Raw genomic sequence first — 21,717 nt, forward strand, 5'->3', positions numbered from 1 at the left:
TCACTCCTCTCTGATTTCAAACTTCTCTAGTTTGTTTCCATCTTCTATTTTTAATACTTTTTTTCAGACAAAAAGGTCATGTAGATTATATTTTTGGTATCTTTCATTTCTAAGCATGCTGCTTTATACACAGTAGGCCCTCAAATCTTTGGGTGCTTATAAATATGATTTTTGCTTCATCTAATTCTCTAGACATGCAGTTAAGATTACAGGATGGGTTACTTAGTATATTGAAAAAGAATGATATGAAATATGAAAAACAAAGCCATTTAAAAGATATTCATGACACTCTAGTGCTTCACTTGCCCCTGGACCAGATGTTTGTGTTCATGGGTCAGTGACTCTTAGCTCCGGACTGTATTAGTGGTGCTTCACCAAAGGACTGATTTCAGGCTATTCTTTTAATAGGGAAAACCTTTTATGACTATGTAGATCTATGTATTTCCATTTTTAGTCTTTTATAGACTGTGTATCATATATATATATTTGTATACGTGTGTGTGTGTGTGTGTGTGTGTGTGTATATATATATATTTTTTTTTTTTTTTTTGAGATGGAGTCTCACTCTGTTGCCCAGGCTGGAGTGCAATGGCATGATCTCAGCTCAGTGCAACCTCTGCCTTCCGGGTTCAAATGATTATCCTGCCTCAGCTTCCCAAGTAGCTGGGATTACAGGCACCTGCCACCATGCCTGGCTAATTTTTGTATTTTTTTTTTTAGTAGAGATGGGGTTTCACCATGCTGGCCAGGCTGTTCTCAAACTCCTGACTTTAGAGGATCCGCCGGTCTCGGCCTCCCAAAGTGCTGGGATTACAGGCGTGAGCCGCTGTGCCCAGCTGTATATCATATTTTTGATCCAGGTTTTGTTACACTCAGTTTCATCTAAGGCTTATTTTTTATAGCTTCAGATATTCTTTCCTGAGACCAAACCCTAATTACTGTATTTGGGGCTAGGTCTCAAATCTCGAAAATTTACAAATTGTGCTTGGTTTGTGTCATTTCTGTAGATGGCCTGACAGCCATTATAAAATGATTCTTCCTAATCTCATTCTGAAAGCAATTCCACATTAGGAATACCTCGCTTTTGTCCCTATGTATCACCTTTAGTGGTTATCTCCATTTTATAAATGAGGCTACTGAAGCCCAGCAAGCTCAAGTAATTTTCTCAGGATCACAGCTAGCAGGTGGTGCAAGTGATATTCAAAACCATGTCTGTCTGGCCCCCAAACTCAGTTTTTCTACTATACCATTCTGGCTTTCTTTCTTAAGGGTCTATTATATTTTCTGCCTCAGAGTCACTGTAAAGAAAATGAGAACCATTTATGTTAGAAATGTGTGTGTGTGCCTTGAATCATCTAGCTAGAGGTCAGGATTACTTGATCCTACATCCTGTAGTTTACCCAAAGTACGATTGGTGAAAACAGGCAATTTACTAGTCCAATAAATATAGTCCAGTCTTCTAATCTTTGGATGAAATACAGAAGTGTAATCTGAGGAAAGGAATGAAATGCACTCTGAGGGGGCCGGGCATTGTGGCTCGTACCTGTAATCCCAGCACTTTGGGAGGCAGAGACGGGTGGATCACCTGAGGTCAGGCGTTCGAGACCAGCCTGACCAACATGGTGAAACCCCATCTCTACTTAAAATACAATAATTAGCCAGGCATGGTGGCACGTGCCTGTAGTCCAGCTACTTGGGAGGTTGAGGCAGGAGAATCGCTTCAACCTGGGAGACAGAGGTTGCAGTGAGCCGAGATCACGCCATTGTACTCCAGCCTGGGTGACAGAGTGATACTGTCTCAAAAAAAAAAAAAAAAAAAAAAAAAGTGAAATGTACTCTGAAGACATTTAATAAACCTTTCTTCAGCTACTGAGAATAGAATACTATTCAAAGTCTAAGCTATTATCATAAGTTGATTGAAAGCTGAGGTCCTTATATATTTTTGTCAGTTATCAATCAGTTATTAAACATTTAAATGTAAGGACTTTTATTCTTATAGTAAAAACCACAGGAAAACACATCTAAATTGAAGTTCGGATTCATATCAGGAACCTACATAATATGGTGCTAGTGGTCTGTCAGGAAGCAACTGTAGCCATCAAAAAAGCCATACCAGGCCGGGCGTGGTGGCTGACGCTTGTAATCCTAGCACTTTGGGAGGCTGAGGCAGGCAGATCACCCGAGGTCAGGAGTTCGAGACCAGCCTGGCCAACATGGCGAAACCCCGTCTCTACTAAAAATACAAAAATTAGTCGGGCATGGTGGTGCATGCCTGTAATCCCAGCTACTTGGGAGGCTGAGGCAGGAGAATCGCTTGAATCCGGGAGGTGGAGGTTGCAGTGAGCCAAGATCGTACCACTGCACTCCAGCCTGGGCAACAGAGCGAGACTCCGTCTCAAAAAATAAAAATAAAAATAAAGCCATACCAAATGGGAAAATTTTGGAAAATCCCCTTATTTCAGGTTAGGTCTCAACCCCTTGTTCCTCAACAGTCAAGTCTAATTCTGGAAGCAATTCCAGAAGAGGGAATTTTCTTTTCCCATTGAAACTTATTTAGTGTACCTAGAAGGCCCTTGGCTTCCAGAGGTGTTACACTGGAAAGAACCAGACACAGTTGAATTAGAATCTTGGCTCTGCCATTTACTGCTGTATGAACTTGGTTAGGTTACTTTGCGCCTGTTATTTCCGAATTTGTAAAATGGAGATAAAATATTAACCCCATTTGATTGCTGTCAGGGTGAAGTGAGCTAACATGAAATATTTAGCACAGTGCCTAGCAAGTAGTACACATTTAATGTTTCCTATTCCTCCTTCTCTCCAATATAGGTTCTCCCAGACCTAGGGAGCAGTTGATTTATAAATGTCTCATACAACATTAGCTCATGCATGCAGACAGACGATTATGCAGTGAGAACATACTAAGCTACGATATTCTCTGAGTGCCAAAACGTGGCTGTTCTAGTTAGAGGGAGGGTGCAAGGAAGAGTAATGACATATATCTCTAATAGTGCTCTTTCTTTATTTTCTTGTCTTGGGTTGAAAAATGCTTTATTTTTGTTTTTGATTCCCAAGTTTTATTCAAGAAGTCATAAAATATTCCAGATAAGTGAATTTTAATCCTCATCTTCCTCCTCTTCTGCATCCTGGTTAATTTGGGAGTAATGTAATTCCTGACTCTCTGCTGTTAGCAACTATGTGCAACTAATCAAGTAGGTGATTTCTTCTTCAGATATTTTTTGGTGAGATATTTAAAATATTTTTTGGTAAAAAGCACCTCAGAAGTCACAGTAATCTTGCTCTTGCTTATTTTGATGGTCATACCCCCTCCACCGAGACTCTCAGCTTTTCTGCTCACTTTGATCCTTTCCTGCAAAAATTGCACAAAATTGGCAGTATCATGATTCCATCTTCTACAGAGTGGGTGCAATCAAGAGTGAACTTCAGAACCTTTTTTTTTTTTTTTAAACCCTCCTTTGCCATAAGCTTCTATATGGGCACTGTGGTGGCAGCAGAGGCAGAAAGGGAGGTGGGTGAACTATGCAGGCCGGAAAAATGCTTTTTTTTTTTTTTAATTAAAAAAAAACAATTATAATGGTGCATATCAACATTTCCCAAAGTGCATTGTGTGGAACACTAGTCTAGTCAAATAAGTTTGAAAAATGCTACTTTCTACTGCCTCCTTTCTCAGCTTTACAAAACACATTAGTAAAGTGTTTAAAAGTCTCCTAATCTCATTCATAGTAAAGAAATGTCTTGACTGAGCCTAAGTTAGCATTTTACAAACGTGTTCGACTCTGGAGTTCCTTTCCTTCCTTTCCTTCCTTTCCTTCCTTTCCTTCCTTTCCTTCCTTTCCTTCCTTTCCTTCCTTTCCTTCTCTTCCTTTTTTTTTTTTTTTTGACAGAGTATCACTCTCTTGCCCACGGCTGGAGCACAGTGGTGGGATCTCGCCTGGTTGCAACCTCTGCCTCCTGGGTTCCAGCGATTCTCCTGCCTCAGCCTCCCGAGTAGCTGGCTAGGATTACAGGCGTGATCCAACATGCCTGGCTAATTTTTGTATTTTTAGTAGAGATGGGGTTTCATTGTGTTGACCAGGCTGGTCTCAAGCTCCTGACCTCTGGTGATCCACCCACCTCAGCCTCCCAAGTAGTTGGGATCACCTGGCTTCCCCCTCCTCCCCCCCGTATTTTTAGTAGAGATGGGGTTTTGCCATTTTGGCTAGGCTGGTCTCAAACTCCTGGTTTAAAGTGATCCACCTACCCCAGTTTCCCAGACTGTTGGGATTACAGATGTGAGCCACTGTGCCCTGCCTGGAGTACTCTCTTAGGTTAGGGTAGCATTTAGATCCCACTGTGGATGCCATTTTGGCTACCCCAGGTACCCATGGTGGTTGTGTCTTAGAGTAGCTCACAAAATCCTACAGAACCTGCAACATACCTCAAACTTTCAGTGTACAAATGAGAAGCAAAGCTTCGTATCTTGGTAACTGTAAGTATAAAAGAACTTAACCTGCATTACGGGCTATGAAGGATTTTGTCAACTGTGAGTAGCTAGTCATCACTTATTGAATTGTTTCAGTGGGAATGATAGAATTTGAAAATCACTAGTTTTTCAACCTCCAATTAAATATTGATTCAGGTCGATATGATCAATGAATGTTAAAATTGTAGGTGAATGAGTGTTGGGGAAACTGGTTATTCTTACAGTGGCAAGGTATCACTCTATAGACTGTACACCCTACAGCCTGTAGTATCACCCTACAGACTACTTGCTAACTGCTAATGGAAAAATATAAAAGCGAATAAGTAAATAATCATGAGTTCATATGATATCTCAGACCCTCATCCAGCACCACAGCATTTCTTCTAGGCTTTTCCCCCTGGTTTAGCTGTAATTTCTTTACCTGAAAGTGAGAAACCTGGCTCTCATCATCTATGATGCACTGACTTACTTATTCAACCCTAGCATATATGCAGTTACAGAACTGCTAACACATATCCTTGTGAGAAACATATTCATTCACTGGAGTACAGTGTTTATACAGCACTTTTGGGGCACAGAAATATCTTATCTGGTGTGTATTTTACACTTACAGCTCATCCCCTTAGGACCAGACACGTTTCAAGTGCTGAAGAGCCACATAGGACCAGTGGCTGCCATATTGGCACGGATCTAAACCACCTCATGTGTAGCATCTGTTCCCTTTCCTCTGTGCTTCTGCATGTTTTTTTCCCCCTTTTCGCTGCTTCTCATTTCCAATACAGAAAATTTCACCAGACTGTGTTTTATTCTAGGCCCTTGACTGGGAGAAATACACTTAGATGTGCTTCTGGTGCACAAAGACATGTTTTTATTTTTATTTTTTGAGACAGAGTCTCACTCTGTCGCCTAGACTGGAGTGCAGTGGTGTGATCTTGGCTCACTGCAGCCTCCGCATCGCGGGTTCAAGTGATTCTGGTGCCTCAGCCTCCCAAGTAGCTGGGATTATAGGCATGTACCACCATGCCCGGCTATGGCACACAGACATTCATGTGGCCAGTGGAGAGGGGAGATGCAATCCTGACACAGGGTTGGGGTTGGGGAACATGGACAGGAAGCTAAACTCTGTGCACATGATGAAGCACTTACAGATGTCAGAGCCATGCAACAGTTGTGGCTCCTCAGTCACCTGGATCACGATCTCCATTCTCCTGTACTTGTCTTACCACCTTGCTGCAGCCACCTGCAAACTGCTGTTTGAACCCAGAGCCTATAATCATCAGCTGAGCTTGTGGGTCTGAGCCCCTGATCAAGTCTAGACACAGAGAAGTTCAAAGGCAATATAATAATTTTTAGTTTGAAAAGGTTTTTTTTTTTTTTTTTCTTTTCTGAGACGGTGTCTTGCTCTGTCACCCAGACTGGAGTGCAGTGGCACGATCTCAGCTCGCTGCAACCTCCGCCTCCCCGGTTCAAGTGATTCTTGTGCCCTAGCCACCTGAGTACTTGGGACTACAGGCACGGGCCACCATGCCTGGCTAATTTTTGTATTTTTAGTAGAGACGGAGTTTCACCATGTTGGCCATGATGGTCTCGAACTCCTGACCTCAAGTGATCCACCTGCCTTGGCCTCCCAAAGTGCTGAGATTATAGGTGTGAACCACTGCACCTGGCCTGTTTTTTTTTTTTTTTTCTTTGAGGTGGAGTCTCCCTGTGTTGCCCAGGCTGGAGTGCAGTGGTTTGATCTTGGCTCACTGCAACCTCCGCCTCCCGGGTTCAAGCAATTCTCCTGCCTCAGCCTCCCGAGTAGCTGGGATTATAGGTGCTGTCTGCCACACCCAGCTAATTTTTGTATTTTTAGTAGAGACGGGGTTTCACTATCCTAGGCTGGTCTCGAACTCCTGACCTCAAGTGATCCACCCACCTTGGCCTCCCAAAGTGTTGGGATTACAGGTGTGAGCGACCACGCCCGGCCCTATTTTTTTTAATTAACTGTCATGAAAATGCACTTTAATGTTTTCAGAAAATAATACAGGTTCCCAAACCAGTGTAAAATTTGGCATTTATAATACATTTGTTCAGGAGGGATGAGTCATAAAGATTAACATTTGAGTGAAGACCTTTTGTTTATCAATTTATATGTTTCTTGAGTGCCTATTATGAACCGAGTGCCTATTATGAATTTATGAATGCCTATTATGAATTATGAACATTGAATGCCTATTATGAATTATTGAATGCCATGATAAAGTGTTTCTATTCATAATACTTTGCTTTAAAAATGTACTGTCTTTTTTTTTTTTTTTTTTTTGGAGACAGAGTTTTGCTCTTGTTGCCGAGGCTGGAGTGCAATGGCACAATCTTGGCTCACTGCATCCTCTGCCTCATGGGTTCAAGCGATTCTCCTGCCTCAGCCTCCCGAATAGCTGGGATTACAGGCATGCGCCACCATGCCTGGCTAATTTTGTATTTTTAGTACAGGTGGGGTTTCACCATGTTGGCCAGGCTGTTTTTGAACTCCTGACCTCAGGTGATCCACCTGCCTGGGCCTCCCAAAGTGCTGGGATTACAGGCATGAGCCACTGCGGCTGGCCAAAAATGTACTGTTTTTATATCACCAAACAAAGGCTTTTTGGTTTTGTTGTAATCACATTAATGTTAGCTATATATTTGAGTTACATAAGCTCCATTTGTTGGTTAGCCTGGGACCCTAGCTAAATTTAAAGCATTGTGTCCAGATATGGTCACCTGAGGTCAGGAGTTCAAGACCAGCCTGTACAACATGGCAAAACCCCATCTCTACTAAAAATACAAAAATTAGCCCAGCATGGTGGTGGGGTCCTGTAATCCCAGCTACTCAGGAGGCTGAGGGTGGAGAATCTCTTGAACCCAGGAGGTGGAGGTTGCAGTGAGCCAAGATTGCACTACTGCACTCCAGCCTGGGTGACAGAGTGAGACTCTGTTTCAAAAAAAAAAAAAAAGTGTGTGTGTGTGTGTGTGTATATATATATATACGTATATAGGTGTACATATATATGTACATATATACGTGTGTATATGTGTACATATATGTACATATATACGTGTGTATATGTGTACATATATGTACATATATATGTGTATATACGTACATATATGTGTATATATGTACATATATATGTGTATATACGTACATATATGTGTATATATGTACATATATATGTGTATATACGTACATATATGTGTATATATGTACATATATGTATATATGTACATATATGTGTATATATGCACACATATATGTGTGTATATGTACACATATATGTGTGTATATGTACACATATGTGTGTATATGTACACATATGTGTGTATATGTACACATATGTGTGTGTATATGTACACATATGTGTGTATATGTACACATGTGTGTATATGTACACATATGTGTGTGTATATGTACATATGTGTGTATATATGTACACATATATGTATATATGTACCTATATATGTGTGTATATATGTACATATATGTGTATATATGTGTATATATGTGTATATATGTGTATATATGTGTGTGTATATATATGTATATATATGGCATTGCTTTGATTTTCAGGAAGCATGGACCATTAACTGAATTGAGAATTCCAAAATTTCCCCTCTGGATCTCAGTTTCACCATAATAAATTGAGGGAGTTGAATTCGATTGGTAATTCTCAACCCAAATCACAGTGATGTCTTCTTTCACAGTGATGTCCTCTTTTTTTTTTGGAGATAGAGTCTCGCACTGTCACCTGTCACCTGGATTGGAGTGCAGTGGTGCGATCTCTGCTCACTGCAACCTCCGCCCCCCAGGTTCAAGTGATTCTTCTTGCCTCAGCCTCCCAAGTAGCTGGGATTACAGGCGCCTGCCACCACGCCCGGCAAATTTTTTTGTATTTTTAGTAGAGATGGGGTTTACTATGTTGGCCAGGCTGGTCTCAAACTCCTGACCTCGTGATCCACCCTCCTCGGCCTCCAAAGTGGTGGGATTACAGGCGTAAGCCACTGCGCTCGGCCAATGTCCTCGTTTAACAAGTAGTTTATAACTCTCCTTTTACTATTTTAAAATGATGCTAATAGGTAAGAGATAATGAAACTTGTCTATATACATAGTTTCAATAAACATCAATATAACTTCCTAACTACAATATAAAGGAGAAACAAAAGGGAGGTAACTTTTAATAAAATATGTATTTAGGTATATATTTCAGTCGTTGTCAGATGCTTGCACCCATGGGTATAATTATTGTAAATGTGGCAACACATGCATATAAAAATAGTATGCACTGGTGGCTCTAATACCACATAACTCTAAATGATGCCATGATTTTCTGAAATGATTAATTTTGGCAAAATTCCAAGCCAAACGTACCATTTTCCTTCAACTGACATAGTAGTTGTGTTCTTGGGAAAAAATATCAGCGAATATTGAAACCGTGTAAAAATACTTTATCTGTAAAAGGGAGTTGGGAGTTAGGGCTGGGTGCAGTGGCTCACGCCTATAATCCCAGCACTTTGGGAGGCTGAGGTGGGAGGATTACTTGAGCCCAGGAGTTCAAGACCAGCCTGGGTAACAGAGTGACACCCTGTCCATAAAAAAAAAAAAAAAGGCCAGGCGTGGTGGCACACCTGTGGTCCCAGCTACTGAGGAGGTTTAGGTTTGAGGATCGTTTGAGCTTGGAAGGTCGAGGCTGCAGTGAGCAGTGATTGCACCACTGCACTCCGGCCTGGGCAACAGACAGAGGCCTTGTCTCAAAATAAAATAAAGGTGTGGCTGAGTTAGAATCTAGGCTCAGGTAATCATAAGCAGTTTTGCACCCACATGAAAGTTGAGTGGGGCATTTGAAAGAGTTGTAAGACACTGTACAGTTCTCAGTTCTCCATTGTGTGGGTCTCCCTGTGCCTTGCAGGACATCTCTGTTAATACCAGCAGCATCGCTGCACATTCTGATTGTGCCCCCTAGAGGGTGCTGCTCCTCCTGTTGAGAACAAGTGGACTAGAAGATCGAATTGCCGGCCGGCTTGATTATTTTTTGAGTCCCTGCATGATTTTTTTAAATTTACATTTTTATTTATTTATTTTTTTTAGACGGGGTCTCACTCTGTCGCCCAGGCTGGAATGCAGTGGTGCGATCTGGGCTCACTGTAGCTTCGACCTCCCAGGTTCACGCCATCCTCCCACCTCGGCCCCTCAAGTAGCTGGGAGCACAGGCGCGCGCCACCATGCCCCGCTAATTTTTGTATTTTTTGTAGAAACGGGGTTTCGCCATGTTTCCCAGGCTGGTCTCAAACTCCTGAACTTGAGCGGTCCACCCGCCTCGGCCTCCAAAAGTGCTGGGACTACAGGCGTGAACCACCGCGTCCGGCCCCTTCATGAATTTTTATTGAATGAGACCTATCATAGGGTACTGTGTCATGGATCAAGAAGTCTTGTATGTTTCTACATTTGCTTCTTGCGCCTCCATTATTACCAACGTTAGAGACCTGTTTACCTCATATGATATTATGAGAATTGCTGTCTTATAAAAGATTTTGAAACTCTAGAATGTAAAGAATGCAGCATAATTCATTCATTTTAAATGGGTTAAAAATAGTTTCTACCACTTAGTTATCTTTTTGCATTTGTCATTTTGTTCTCAAATATGCCTTAGGATTTTTAAATAATTTTTTACTTTCCTAGGGAAAAGTAATATGTGTTGTGGTCTGTTATTTCCAGTAGATGGCAATGTTTGGTGCAAAAAATGACCGTATAGCAATTGCAGATTGCCCTGGCTCTCTTTGTACTTAAAATCCAAACTTGATAGTGCGTGTTTGAAAGTACTGCTCTTTTTTTTTTTTTTTAAATGACTTGATACGAATTAACTCAGTTAAACCAATGGATAGGCTGGTAAAGAGGTGCATGTAATTCAAATTTTCACAACATAGCTTACATTTTACTGTTGCAAAAAATTTTTTTAAAGGAGTTCCTAGAAAAATGCAACAATATTTTAATAGAAGGCTAAGTTCGTTCATGAAGTATTTACCTTTTGATTTATCAGTTCTATAAATTATGATTTTCTTATAGGTTTTTTTAAAAATAATTTATTTTGAAACAGTTTCAGACTTACAGAAGAATTGCCAGAATAGTACAAAGAATTCCAGTAGTCCCTTTAGCCAGATATCCCTACTGTTAACACTGTACCTCATTTGCTTCATTGTTCATTCTTCTGGGTGGGTGTCATTATCATTAGTCTTTGAATCTTTTGAGAGCTAGAGGTTGTCTAATCACCCCTAAACACTCCAGAGGGTACTTCCTCAAAACGAGGTCACTCTCCTACCAGCATACAACCCTCTGAATCAGGAATCAATACTGTCCAATCCATATCCACCCATGCAGATTTTACCAGGTGGTCAACAGTGTCACTCTTTCCCTTTCTGGTTCACAGTCCTATCCAGGATTATGGTTTTGGTCTCCTGCGATCTATACTAAGTTCGTTAGTCTTTCATACCCTTGAAATTTTTAAAGGGTAGAGACATTACATTCTGTATGATGACTATCATCTTGAGTCTTAAGGATGTTTCCTCATGATCAGATGCCTGCATTCTTGGTAGGAATACATGAGGAGGCACATGATGCTAACCTGTCCCGTCACTGGTAATGTTAATGATGGTCATGTGGTCATCAGGATTTACCTCAAATCTATTGTAGGATTAAAGCCCATTTTAAAAAAGCTTTTTTTTATGTTTTCATTTTTATTTTTTTAGGCTGGGTGCAATGGCTCCCACCTGTAATCCCAGCACTTTGGGAGGCTGAGGTGGGAGGATGGCTTGAGCCAAGAGTTCAAGACCAGCGCTGGCAACATAAAAATTATCTAAGAGTAGTGGTGGTACATGGCTGTAGTCCCAGCTACTTGGGAGGCTGAGGTGGGAGGACCGCTTGAGCCAGGGGAAGTCAAGCTGCTGCACTCCAGCCTGGGTGACAGAGCCAAGACGCTATCACAAAAAAGAAAAATAAAAAGATAAAAACATTCGTAATAATTTTTTCCCAAATTTTTGTTTCTTTAATCTTTTTTTCGTGGCTTATTTTTCCTTCATATAAAACTCATTTTAATTAAAATCTTTCATTTGGGTTTTTATTTTTTTAAAAAACAACATATAGTGACTTTCTTCATATGCCCCAATCTTCATAAAAAAAAATTCAAAGATATTTCAAGCATAGCTTGGCCAATCTGTGCCTGTATTTTTCTTTTGCTAAGATCATGCCATAGACTTGAGGGGTAATAACACTGCAATAATGGCTTAAGTATTTATTGGGGGTTATAATTTTTTTTTCGGAGATGGAGTTTCACTCTTGTTGCCCAAGCTAGAGTGCAATGGCGCAATCTCGGCTCACTGCAACCTCTGCCCCCTGGGTTCAAGCTATTCTCCTGCCTGAGCCTCCCGGGTAGCTGGGATTACAGGCATGTGCCACCACGCCTGGCTAATTTTGTATTTTTAGTAGAGACGGGGTTTCTCCATGTTGGTCAGGCTGGTCTTGAACTCCTGACCTCAGGTGATCTGCCCGCCTCTGCCTCCCAAAGTGCTGGGATTACAGGCATGAGCCACCGTGTCAGGCCGGGGATTATCATTTAAGATCATAATATATTGGCAATATCTTAAAGCTCTTGACAAGTTGAATTTGATCACACATCAGCAGAAACAACTTCATTCATAATTGTGTTTTCTTATGTTTTATTCAGTACTGAAAACTACAACAAAAAAGAAAATCTTTTTTTTTTTTTTCTTGAAACAGGGTCTCACTCTGTTGCCCAGGCTGGAGTTCAGTGGCACAGTCACAGCTCATTGCAGCCACAAACTCCCTGGTTCAGGTGATCCTCCCACCTCAGCTTCCTGGGTGTCTAGGACAACAGGCAGTCACCACCAAAATACTTAACATACAAAAAATGTAAAATATAAGAAATGGGCAGGGCGTGATAACTTGTGCCTGTAATCCCAGCACTTTGGGAGGCTGAGGTAGACAAATTGCTTGCACCCAGGAATTTAAGACCAGCCATGGCAACATAGTGAGATCTCATCTCTACGAAAAACTAAAAAATTAGCTGGGCATTGTGGCGCACACCTGCGGTCCCAGCTACTTGAGAGGCTGAGGTGGGAGGATCACTTGAGCCAGGGAAGTCGAGGTTGCAGTGAGCCGTGATCATGCCACTGCATTCCAGCCTGGGCGACAGAGCAAGACTCTGTCTCAAAAACAAAAACAAAAACAAAAAAACCCCAAAACCAAAAAACAACAACAAAAAACAAATGATGGGTTAAGTAGTTGAACAAGGTTTTATAATCAAACAAAATACTCTAATAACAAACCTATTTGCAGAGGGTGGAGTTGGTGGGTTGCAGTGAAGCAAGTTGTCTTTTAGTTGAATTTAAGTAATATCAATAAAATTTGTATATTTGTATATGGTGAAGACTTCAAACCAAATAGAAAAGGTATAAGTAAATCTCTCCCTTCCTTTACCCTCCAATTCCTACTCTCCCCATCTAACAGTATAAGCATTATTTTTTCTTATTTATCCTTCCAGAAAAATATTTGTACCTACAAGATATGTATATCACGTTCTTGGGAAAAAGTGGAATCTTGCCACACATACTTTTCACCTTTCTTTTTCACTTAATGCTGTTTCATAGAGAGATTGTCACTTATAGATGCACATCATTCTTTTTAATGGTTGCATATTATTTGCATGGATTACCATAGTTTATTCTCATTGTGATGGGCATATGTGGTTGTTTCTAGGTTTTTAAATTTACAGACAAAGCTACAGTGACTCTCATTATATATACTTTTGTGGACCTTTGCAGATGGAAATATGATCAGGACAAAAGGGACAAAACGAAATGAAGTATGGGGTAGATTTAGGGTTACAGAAAAGTAGTAGCAAAGAGATGCTATTATTGGTGAATAGCAGCAAGCTAAAATTATTTCCTCCTAGTCTCTTTTAAATGAGGTAGAATATTAGGAAATTAAAATAAGAAGGCTGGGCGCGGTGGCTCATACCTGTAATCCCAGCACTTAGGGAGGCCGAGGCGGGTGGATCACCTGAGGTCAGGAGTTCGAGACCAACCTGGCCAACATGGCGAGACCCCATTTCTACTAAAAATATAAAAATTAGCTGGGTGTGGCTCATGTCTAATCCCAGCTACTCAGAAGGCTGAAGCAGGAGAATCGCTTGAACCTGGGAGGTGGAGGCTGCAGTGAGCTGAGATCGTGTCACTGCACTCCTGCCTGGGTGAGAGTGAGACTCCATCTCAAAACAAAAACAAACATGAAAACAGAAAAGAAAAAAGAAAATTAAAAAATGTCAAAGTAGATCATATAATTCCATGAAGTTAAAAGTAAAGAAATGGAGAAAGTACATGGAGAATCGTTTTTCCATTGGTTTCAGGATTATAACCAGCAAAAACTCAACTAACATTTGGTCATATGATTTTATATTCCTGTTTTAGGAAAACAAAACTGTCAAGTGGGCTTCTAGGTGGGATTAGATTTTGGAGTCTGTGCCTCATACTAATATTCAGTGGTTTAGGTAAGCACTTCATGAAGTAAAAAGTAAGTAGTTTTGAGGTAGAAATGTAAATATATATATATTTAAATTAACATATTTTGTTATCACAGATGATCTTGGGTTACATCTTTTTCCTTCTCTGTGACTGTAGTTTCCTCTCTCCTCTTCTCCCTTCCACTCCCCACATACACAATGAAAAAAAGATAAATGTGTTTTAAATATGTTAGTGTTTATGCTGAAGGGAAAGAGCAATCCGAAATGTCATGGAGATACTACGTCTGCATGGAATGAATATTGGGGTGGAGAGTCAGTGAGATATGACTGTGGAAGTTGACACTGTGCAAGAGATGAAAAATAAAATGGAATGGAAGCTTTTGTTTGTGGGTTCAAAAAGTTCAGGCACAGTAGAGAGTTAGGAAAAATAGTAACCAGCTGGGGTAGAGGAAGGTAAGGATGTCATAAAAATCTGGGAAGGGGTGAGAAAAGGGTGAAAGGATTGCGTGTGACAAACCCACAACTTGAAGTGGCTGTGTAATCAAGGCAGGTCATATAGAGGAGAGGATCGTATGGAGATAATGTCTGCCAGTGAAGGACCATTTACTCTTTTTAGTCCCTATCGTGATGCTATGGTAGGCTTTGGGCTCAACAGTGAATAAGGCAGAGGACATGCTAGTGGACCCAGACTGAAAGGACTTGATTCCTCGGGAATCTTCAACAGGATGAAACCACAGAGTTAGAAGCCTGTGACTATGGAAAGAGTGGTTTCACATGGGATGGACTCAGTGAGAGATGGACCAACTGAGAACATAACTAATGATTGGGGCTGTGATAAAGTGCTGAGAGTGGGAGTAGGATGTGAAGTAACTTAGGAGACTGAACAGAGAAGCTGGTCAAAAAGAAGTGAATTAGTCCATATTGTATTTTATTCCTTGTTGTCTTTATATCCTGTAATAAAGCAATCATGGGTCAAAGGAGATTACAAAAGTAAAAATGAAAGTAAGGGCCCAGTGTGGTGGCTCGCACCTGTAATCCCAGGGCTTTGGGAGGCCGAAGTGGGAGGATCACTTAAGGGCAGTAGTTCAAGACCAGCCTGGGCAACATGGAGAGACCCTGTCTCTAAAAATAAAATAAAAATTAAAAATTAAAAAAGTGAAAGTAAGGAATGGTGTGATACTAGGAGTATGGTCTTCTGGAGTGATGATTCTCCTTATGCTCCCATTGACTTTAAAATGAAAATACCCTTTCTCTCCTTTCCTTGTTCCTATTATTCCTCCTCCTCCTCCTGCTCCTTGTCCTCTTGCTTCTTCCTATGGTAGCTTTTCCAGAGAGGCTTCTGTTTGGGCAACAGTTCCAATCCCATTTTGTCACGCCCCAGAAGTCTCCTCAGATACAATTTATTTAAATGGTTTCTCCAAAGGGGTTGTGAAAGTGAAGGACCTCTAGATAGATTATGAGGGCTAATTTCTGGTAGTATTAATGTAACAACAAATGTACTGTATTTTAGTTTCTGTCATGACTTAATTTACTTACAACGTTTAACAGACATTTAGACATCAGTAGCCTTATTGGCGTCTCACTAAAACAGTGCTGGACTTTTCATAGATTCTGGTGAAACTTTTTGTGTGTGTATGGGTTTGGCTGGGGAGATGGGATGGCAGAAGGCATTGGCTTTGATTTGGGGATAGTTTTTAAGTTTTAGTTTTAGAAACAGTAAGTAAGAGCTGGTAGATAAGTGGTCCTTGGGATCTTTGCCCTGAAGCTCATAGAGTAATAGAGTTAAAGACTATGGCCTTGATCCATTGGCTAAGAAGCCAGTCAGCCATTAGTTCAACCTGTGTCTCCTGAACTTAGGTTGTCAGTTCCATGCTCCCAAACTAAGTTTGTGTTACAGATCTTATTTACTTATTTCTCTTTGAGAAGGTACTCTTAAAGTTTTCTAAAAATAACCTTAAGAATAGTGTTGCTTCTATTACTTTATTTGTAATACTCTTTTGTAACATAACTTTAAGTTCACTTAATATATTGATGCATTGTCATTGATCTAAATTTAACGTTAGAAAACTGATTTACATAATGATAATTTGAATGTCTTTCTTTTATATGTACGTGCGTTTTTTTTCAGTGCTCAATTAGGAAGTTTTGAGATTTAACTTCTCTTTTTTTCTTTCTTAAATTTTCTAGTATTGTGAATTCCTTTGTTGTTATTCTTTTCTTATCTGGAACGGTGGCTATCATATTAAGGATTCTCCATAAAGATATTATCAGATATAATAAGATGAATTCTCCCATAAGTAAAAATGCATATGTTAGATTCAACAAATACTTAAGTGCCTATTCTGCCCAGTTTTCATCAATGTTGTATTTCTACTTAGAGTATTGCACCTTGAATACAACACATTTTTTATGCCTAGTGATTTTGTATGTTATACCAAATCAGAAAGTACAGAGTTGAGTAAATTTTTTTAAAAGAACAGGGAGGTTTATTAGAGAGTTGTTTGTCATCAACTTTTTGGTTATATCCTTTTTTATGTGTTTCTGAACTCTCAAAATATCATTATTAAAGATTTTCATTGATTAGAAGTATGAGATAACAATATCAAACATTGCAAAATACTGTAATTTAGGTTATACTGTTTATACTGTTTTGACTCTTGTGACCACTTGTGTATTGGTCAATTTTTAATTGCTATAACATTGGTCAAGTTCCTTATGTAGGTTAAATCATTTTGCTTTCTTCATGAGAAGTAAATCAGTTGTGTGTTTTATGTAATTAACACACTACCTCGGATGCAAAACTTCGAGTAAGGGAGTGATTCATTTGTGTGGCAGGATCATGTACCTTTCAGAGACCTGCTAAATTCATAATGAGCCATTGGTTTCCAGTTAGTCTGCCTTTAAAGGAAAATTCTGTTTCAACTAACTTTCAGAGCTCTTGTAACTTTCTGTCATAGTAGCTTGTATGTTTGTTAGAGACTTTCTTATGTGTGGGAGGATGCCCAGCAGGAGCTTGGCTGGAAGATGATTCATGCAGTTGTTTTCAGGCCCCCAAAGAACGCAATGTTGCTGTCAACCTTCCTGGGTCAAGGAACACAAATTTTGTTTGTTACCTTTATTACTTTAAATGAGTACACTCAGATATGTCTTAAACATTCATAGTAAGCTGCCGGCATATGTTAAACTTTGATTCCTTTGTACAAAGGGACTTGGAAAATTATACCCTAAAGTTAATGGAAATCTGTGTTTTATAATGTTTACATTTCTGTCTTCTCAAATTAAGGATATTAGTCTAAGTATCTTCCTATATCAAGCACCTTCCATAGCTTCTTTAGTTCTGAATAGTTTATTGTAAACTCCAATATGTATATTCCTTGCTTTGCAAAATAAACGCATTCTTAAAATCAGTACGTGAGTAGAATCATATTTTAAGTGGGCTAAGGGAGTTCATGATTTGAAAGCTAACATTTTGAAATGCTACAGCAAGCCTAAGTGCTGGTCTTTAAGTGTATAAATGGAATGGCATCGGTAGTGGGCTCACAATGGCTGATGAACCCTAGTGCCTTCATTTATAAACTAAAAATGGAGCTTGTCAGTTTTTGATAGCCAGAGTAGTGATTTTCGTAAACAAAGCTGCTGTAAAAAATGGCTCATTAGATGTTTCAGATGTCAATGATAATTTCAAAAATCAGCTTTTAGGGTTATATTTTCCTGAGACCAATTCTCACTTTGATTTTTTTTCGTTCCTGAGCTTGAATAAAAGGAAACAGAAGGAAATTTCTTTGGGAAAAAAAGAAGTGCTGTTTTTGGAGTGACTACCGAAGTGGGAAAGGGGGAGATATTTTGTGTAATTTTGATTTAGACAGTGAAATTAAGGCTAATTCAACTTATGAAAACTTACTTCCACTTACCTTGAATGGAAAATCAGACTTTTTCATTAAGAAAAAGTGTCAAGTACTTAGCCAAGCAAATAACATTTGCTTATAGCATCCCTTGCTTATAGTACTCCCATTAGATAATTTACTTGTGTGCTGTTTCATATAATGTCTTAATAAGGTTGTGCTTAATTTCTTATAAAGTCCTGTGTACTTTTGAGACTATTATTGTTGCTGGTTTTCTATTTCATTTTTGTGCCTTTAGGTCTGGCCTGCCTTGGTTTTCCTTCTCCTGCCAATGGAGGAGCTTTAATGACCTGTGCCATTGTGTTATGGGTCCTTCTGGGAACCCCTGCCAGATATGTGTCTGCTATAATGTATAAGAGTAAGCATTACAACTGTTATTATTCCAGGAAGTTGTTGTGTGAAATGTAGAAATTAAAAGGCTGTGAAGTAAAAAATAAAAAAAATTGCATGGGGGAATTTTAGCCGACTTATGAAAATTTAATTGTGCCTTGATTACTCTAAAGTATTTGTAAAGTGGACTAAATCAAGTTGCTAAAGTAACTATTCAGTTTTTTACTTCCTTAGCATTTAGAGATGTTAAGTGGAAGACAAATGCCTTGCTGACAGCACTATTATGTCCGGGGTTAGTATCTCACGTTCTCTTTTCCCTATGCAATTATATGCTTCCTTACACTTCATCTTGGAAAAAAAAAATCATTGTATACTATAACAAAAAGTGGGAAGGACATGAATGACCATTGTGCTTTGTGTAGTCGCAGCATTCCCTTTCTGTTGTATCTGCATTCTTTTTATTTTTTTGTACATCTTAAGCTTTAGTACAAAGAGATGGTGATGGTGGTGCAGTATTCAATTTTTTTTTTTTTTTTGAGACAGGGTCTTACTCTGTCACCCAGGCTGGAGTGCAGTGGCACAATCTCGGTTCACTGCAACCTCTGCCTCCCAGTCTCAAGTGGTCCTCCCACCTCAGCCTCCCTAGTAGCTGGGACTACAGGTGCACACTACCATGCCCAACTAACTTTTGTATTTTCAGTAGAGATGCGGTTTCGCCATGTTGGCCAGGCTGATCTCGAACTCCTGACCTCAGGTGATTCACTTGCCTCAGCCTCCCAAAATGCTGGGATTTACAGACATGAGCCACCACTCCCGGCCAGTATTCAATTTTGATCTTTGTTTTTGAAGCAGATTTCATAAATGTTTATCTCAGTTATACATTTTGCATTCTGTCATGCTAGACTTGCAATTTATGCACGACATTTTGTTACTCTCCTTGTTGCTGCCTTCAGTGATTATTTCTTCCTGTCTCACCTAGTTACTGCAGCGTCGTTAGTGACTGCAGTTTCAAGGTACAGTCATAGCCAAAGTGAGGGTAGGAGTGATGCTGTGCAGTGGCTGTGAGAGTAGCTTATCTAGTGTCATTATATAGATGCAGAATCTGTAGCCAAACTACGAACTAAAGAGCAACTTGTTCTGGGTCTCACTTGAAGTCAGTAAAAGGGCCAGGCTGTGTATAACTCAGTGTCCCCTCTCCTGCATCCTACCCATTCCTCTTCCTGCAATACTTGACTGATAAAGTGCTGAATTGCTTAGGGTTTTGTCTCCAAATTCCTTGATATGTTTTTGTCTTAGTCAACTTGGATTGCCATAACAAAACACCACAGACGGAGTGGCTTAAAAACAGGATGCTGGCATAGTTGGTTTCTGGTCAGAGCTCTCTTCCTGGCTTGCAAATGGCTGCCTTTATCCCTGTGTCCTCACATGGCAGGGTAGGGGGAGAGAGAGAGAGAGACAGACAGAGAGAGAGAGAGAGAGAGAGAGAAGAGAGATAGAGATAGAGCTGTCTCTACTTATAAGGGCACTATCCCATCATAGGGACCTACTGAGGTCTGAAAAGCCCCATCTCCAAGTATAATCACATTGGAGGTTAGGGCTTCAACATATGAATTGGTGGGGGGGTGGGATGTGCACAATTCATTCCATAGCATGTTTCATTCACTCATAGAAAGAAAAAAATTGTCTCCTTGATATGTTCTGAAGGACAGTCTTTTTGTTTTGTTTTTAAGGAAGTAGTAATGAATTATATTTTAATTGTTAGGTGGTACTTAACTTACTATTTGTAACAAAATTTCCACGTCCTTAATGATGGAAGTGTATCATAATAGGAAAAGAGGCCCTACACTAAAAATTTTACAGAGTAAATTCAGTTACATGGACATGATGTACTGATTAGTGACAAAATGAGAGTAGATGAATTCATAATCCTTTGTAACTGAGTATAATGCCATCAATGATGCAATTCAGTGATATATTCAGTAGACTGATAATATTTTATCTACATGTGGCTTATTTATCCCTAAACTCCATGGAAATAAGATCACTGAAAGATGAGTAAGCATATGTACAGAAAGAAAAAAACAGGCCATTGATAGAATTGAACATTACAAACTTGCACATTAAATACATGTACCTCAAAATTTTTATTTTTTTTGAGACAGGGTCTCACTGTCACCCAGGCTGAAGAGCAGTGGCCCAACCATGGCTCATTGCAGCCTCGACCTCCTGGGCTCAAGCGGTCTTCCCATCTCAGCCTTCCAAATAGCTGAGACTACAGGTGTGTACCACCTTGCCTGGCTAATTTTTTAAGTTTTTGTGGAGAAAGTGTCTTGCAGTGTTGTCCAGGCTGGTCTTGAACTCCTGGCCTCAAGTGCTCCTCCTGCCTTGGCCTTCCAAAATATTGGGATTACAGACATGACACCACCATGCCTGGCCAGAATTTTTTTTTTTTTTTTTTAGATGTAGTCTCGCTCTGTCCCCCAGGGTGGAGTGCAGTGGCGCTACCTCGGCTCACTGCAAGCTCCACCTCCTGGGTTGATGCCATTCTCCTGCCTCAGCCTCCCGAGTAGCTGGGACTACAGGCACCCACCACCACGCCCAGCTATTTTTTTTTTTTTTTGTATTTTCAGTAGAGACGAGGTTTCACCGTGTTAGCCAGGGTGGTCTCGATCTCCTGACCTCGTGATCCACCTGCCTCAGCCTCTCAAAGTGCTGGGATTACAGGTGTGAGCCACCGCGCCCAGCCTTTTTTTTAAAATTATACTTCTGACTTACTTAAAATGAGCCTAATGCACCCACCACCCCCAATCTTGTAGAGCCATCTGCTTTTTCTATAACTTTTGAAGGGAATTAGAATGGGTCGTCTTTCCTGAGGTGATTTTTTTTTTTTTTTTTTTTTTTTGAGACGGAGTCTTGTTCTGTCGCCCAGGCTGGAGTGCAATGTAGCAATCTCGGCTAACTGCAACATCCGCCTCCCAGGTTCAAGTGATTCTTCTGCCTCAGCCTCCCGAGTAGCTGGGATTACAGGCATGTGCCACCACGCCTGGCTAATTTTTGTGTTTTTAGTAGAGGCAGGGTTTTGCCATGTTGGCCAGGCTGGTCTTGAACTCCTGACCTCAGGTGATCCACCCGCCTTGGCCTCCCAAAGTGCTGGGATTACAGGCGTGAACCACTGCGCCCAGCCGAGGTGAACTTTTTAATATATTTATGTAAGTAACTAATGTCCTTGACATTTTTTCAAACGTTTATTGCTTCAAATTCAAGACTCAGATGAATCCATAACTGAATACGTTTGACAACAAAAGTGCCGTTGTGCAAAAGTCATTATACTGGATTGTAATACAAAGAATATCACATGCAAGAATCAATCAGTAAACCATCAACTACTCTCTGCATTATTTATTCAACATCCTTATTGTGGGTTTTACGGTTTTGTTTTGTTTTTATTTTTACTATA

The 21,717-nt window shown here is 40.1% G+C and overlaps 1 pseudogene; it reads right to left on the bottom strand.

Moving 5' to 3' along the window:
- Nucleotides 1-2,938: 2,938 nt before the first annotated feature.
- LOC100985854 (large ribosomal subunit protein eL22-like) lies at nucleotides 2,939-11,149 on the bottom strand (annotated as a pseudogene).
- Between the last annotated feature and the right edge of the window lie 10,568 nt (nucleotides 11,150-21,717).

Source organism: Pan paniscus, chromosome X, assembly GCF_029289425.2.
Source record: "Pan paniscus chromosome X, NHGRI_mPanPan1-v2.0_pri, whole genome shotgun sequence".
Classification (NCBI taxonomy): Eukaryota; Metazoa; Chordata; class Mammalia; order Primates; family Hominidae; genus Pan; species Pan paniscus.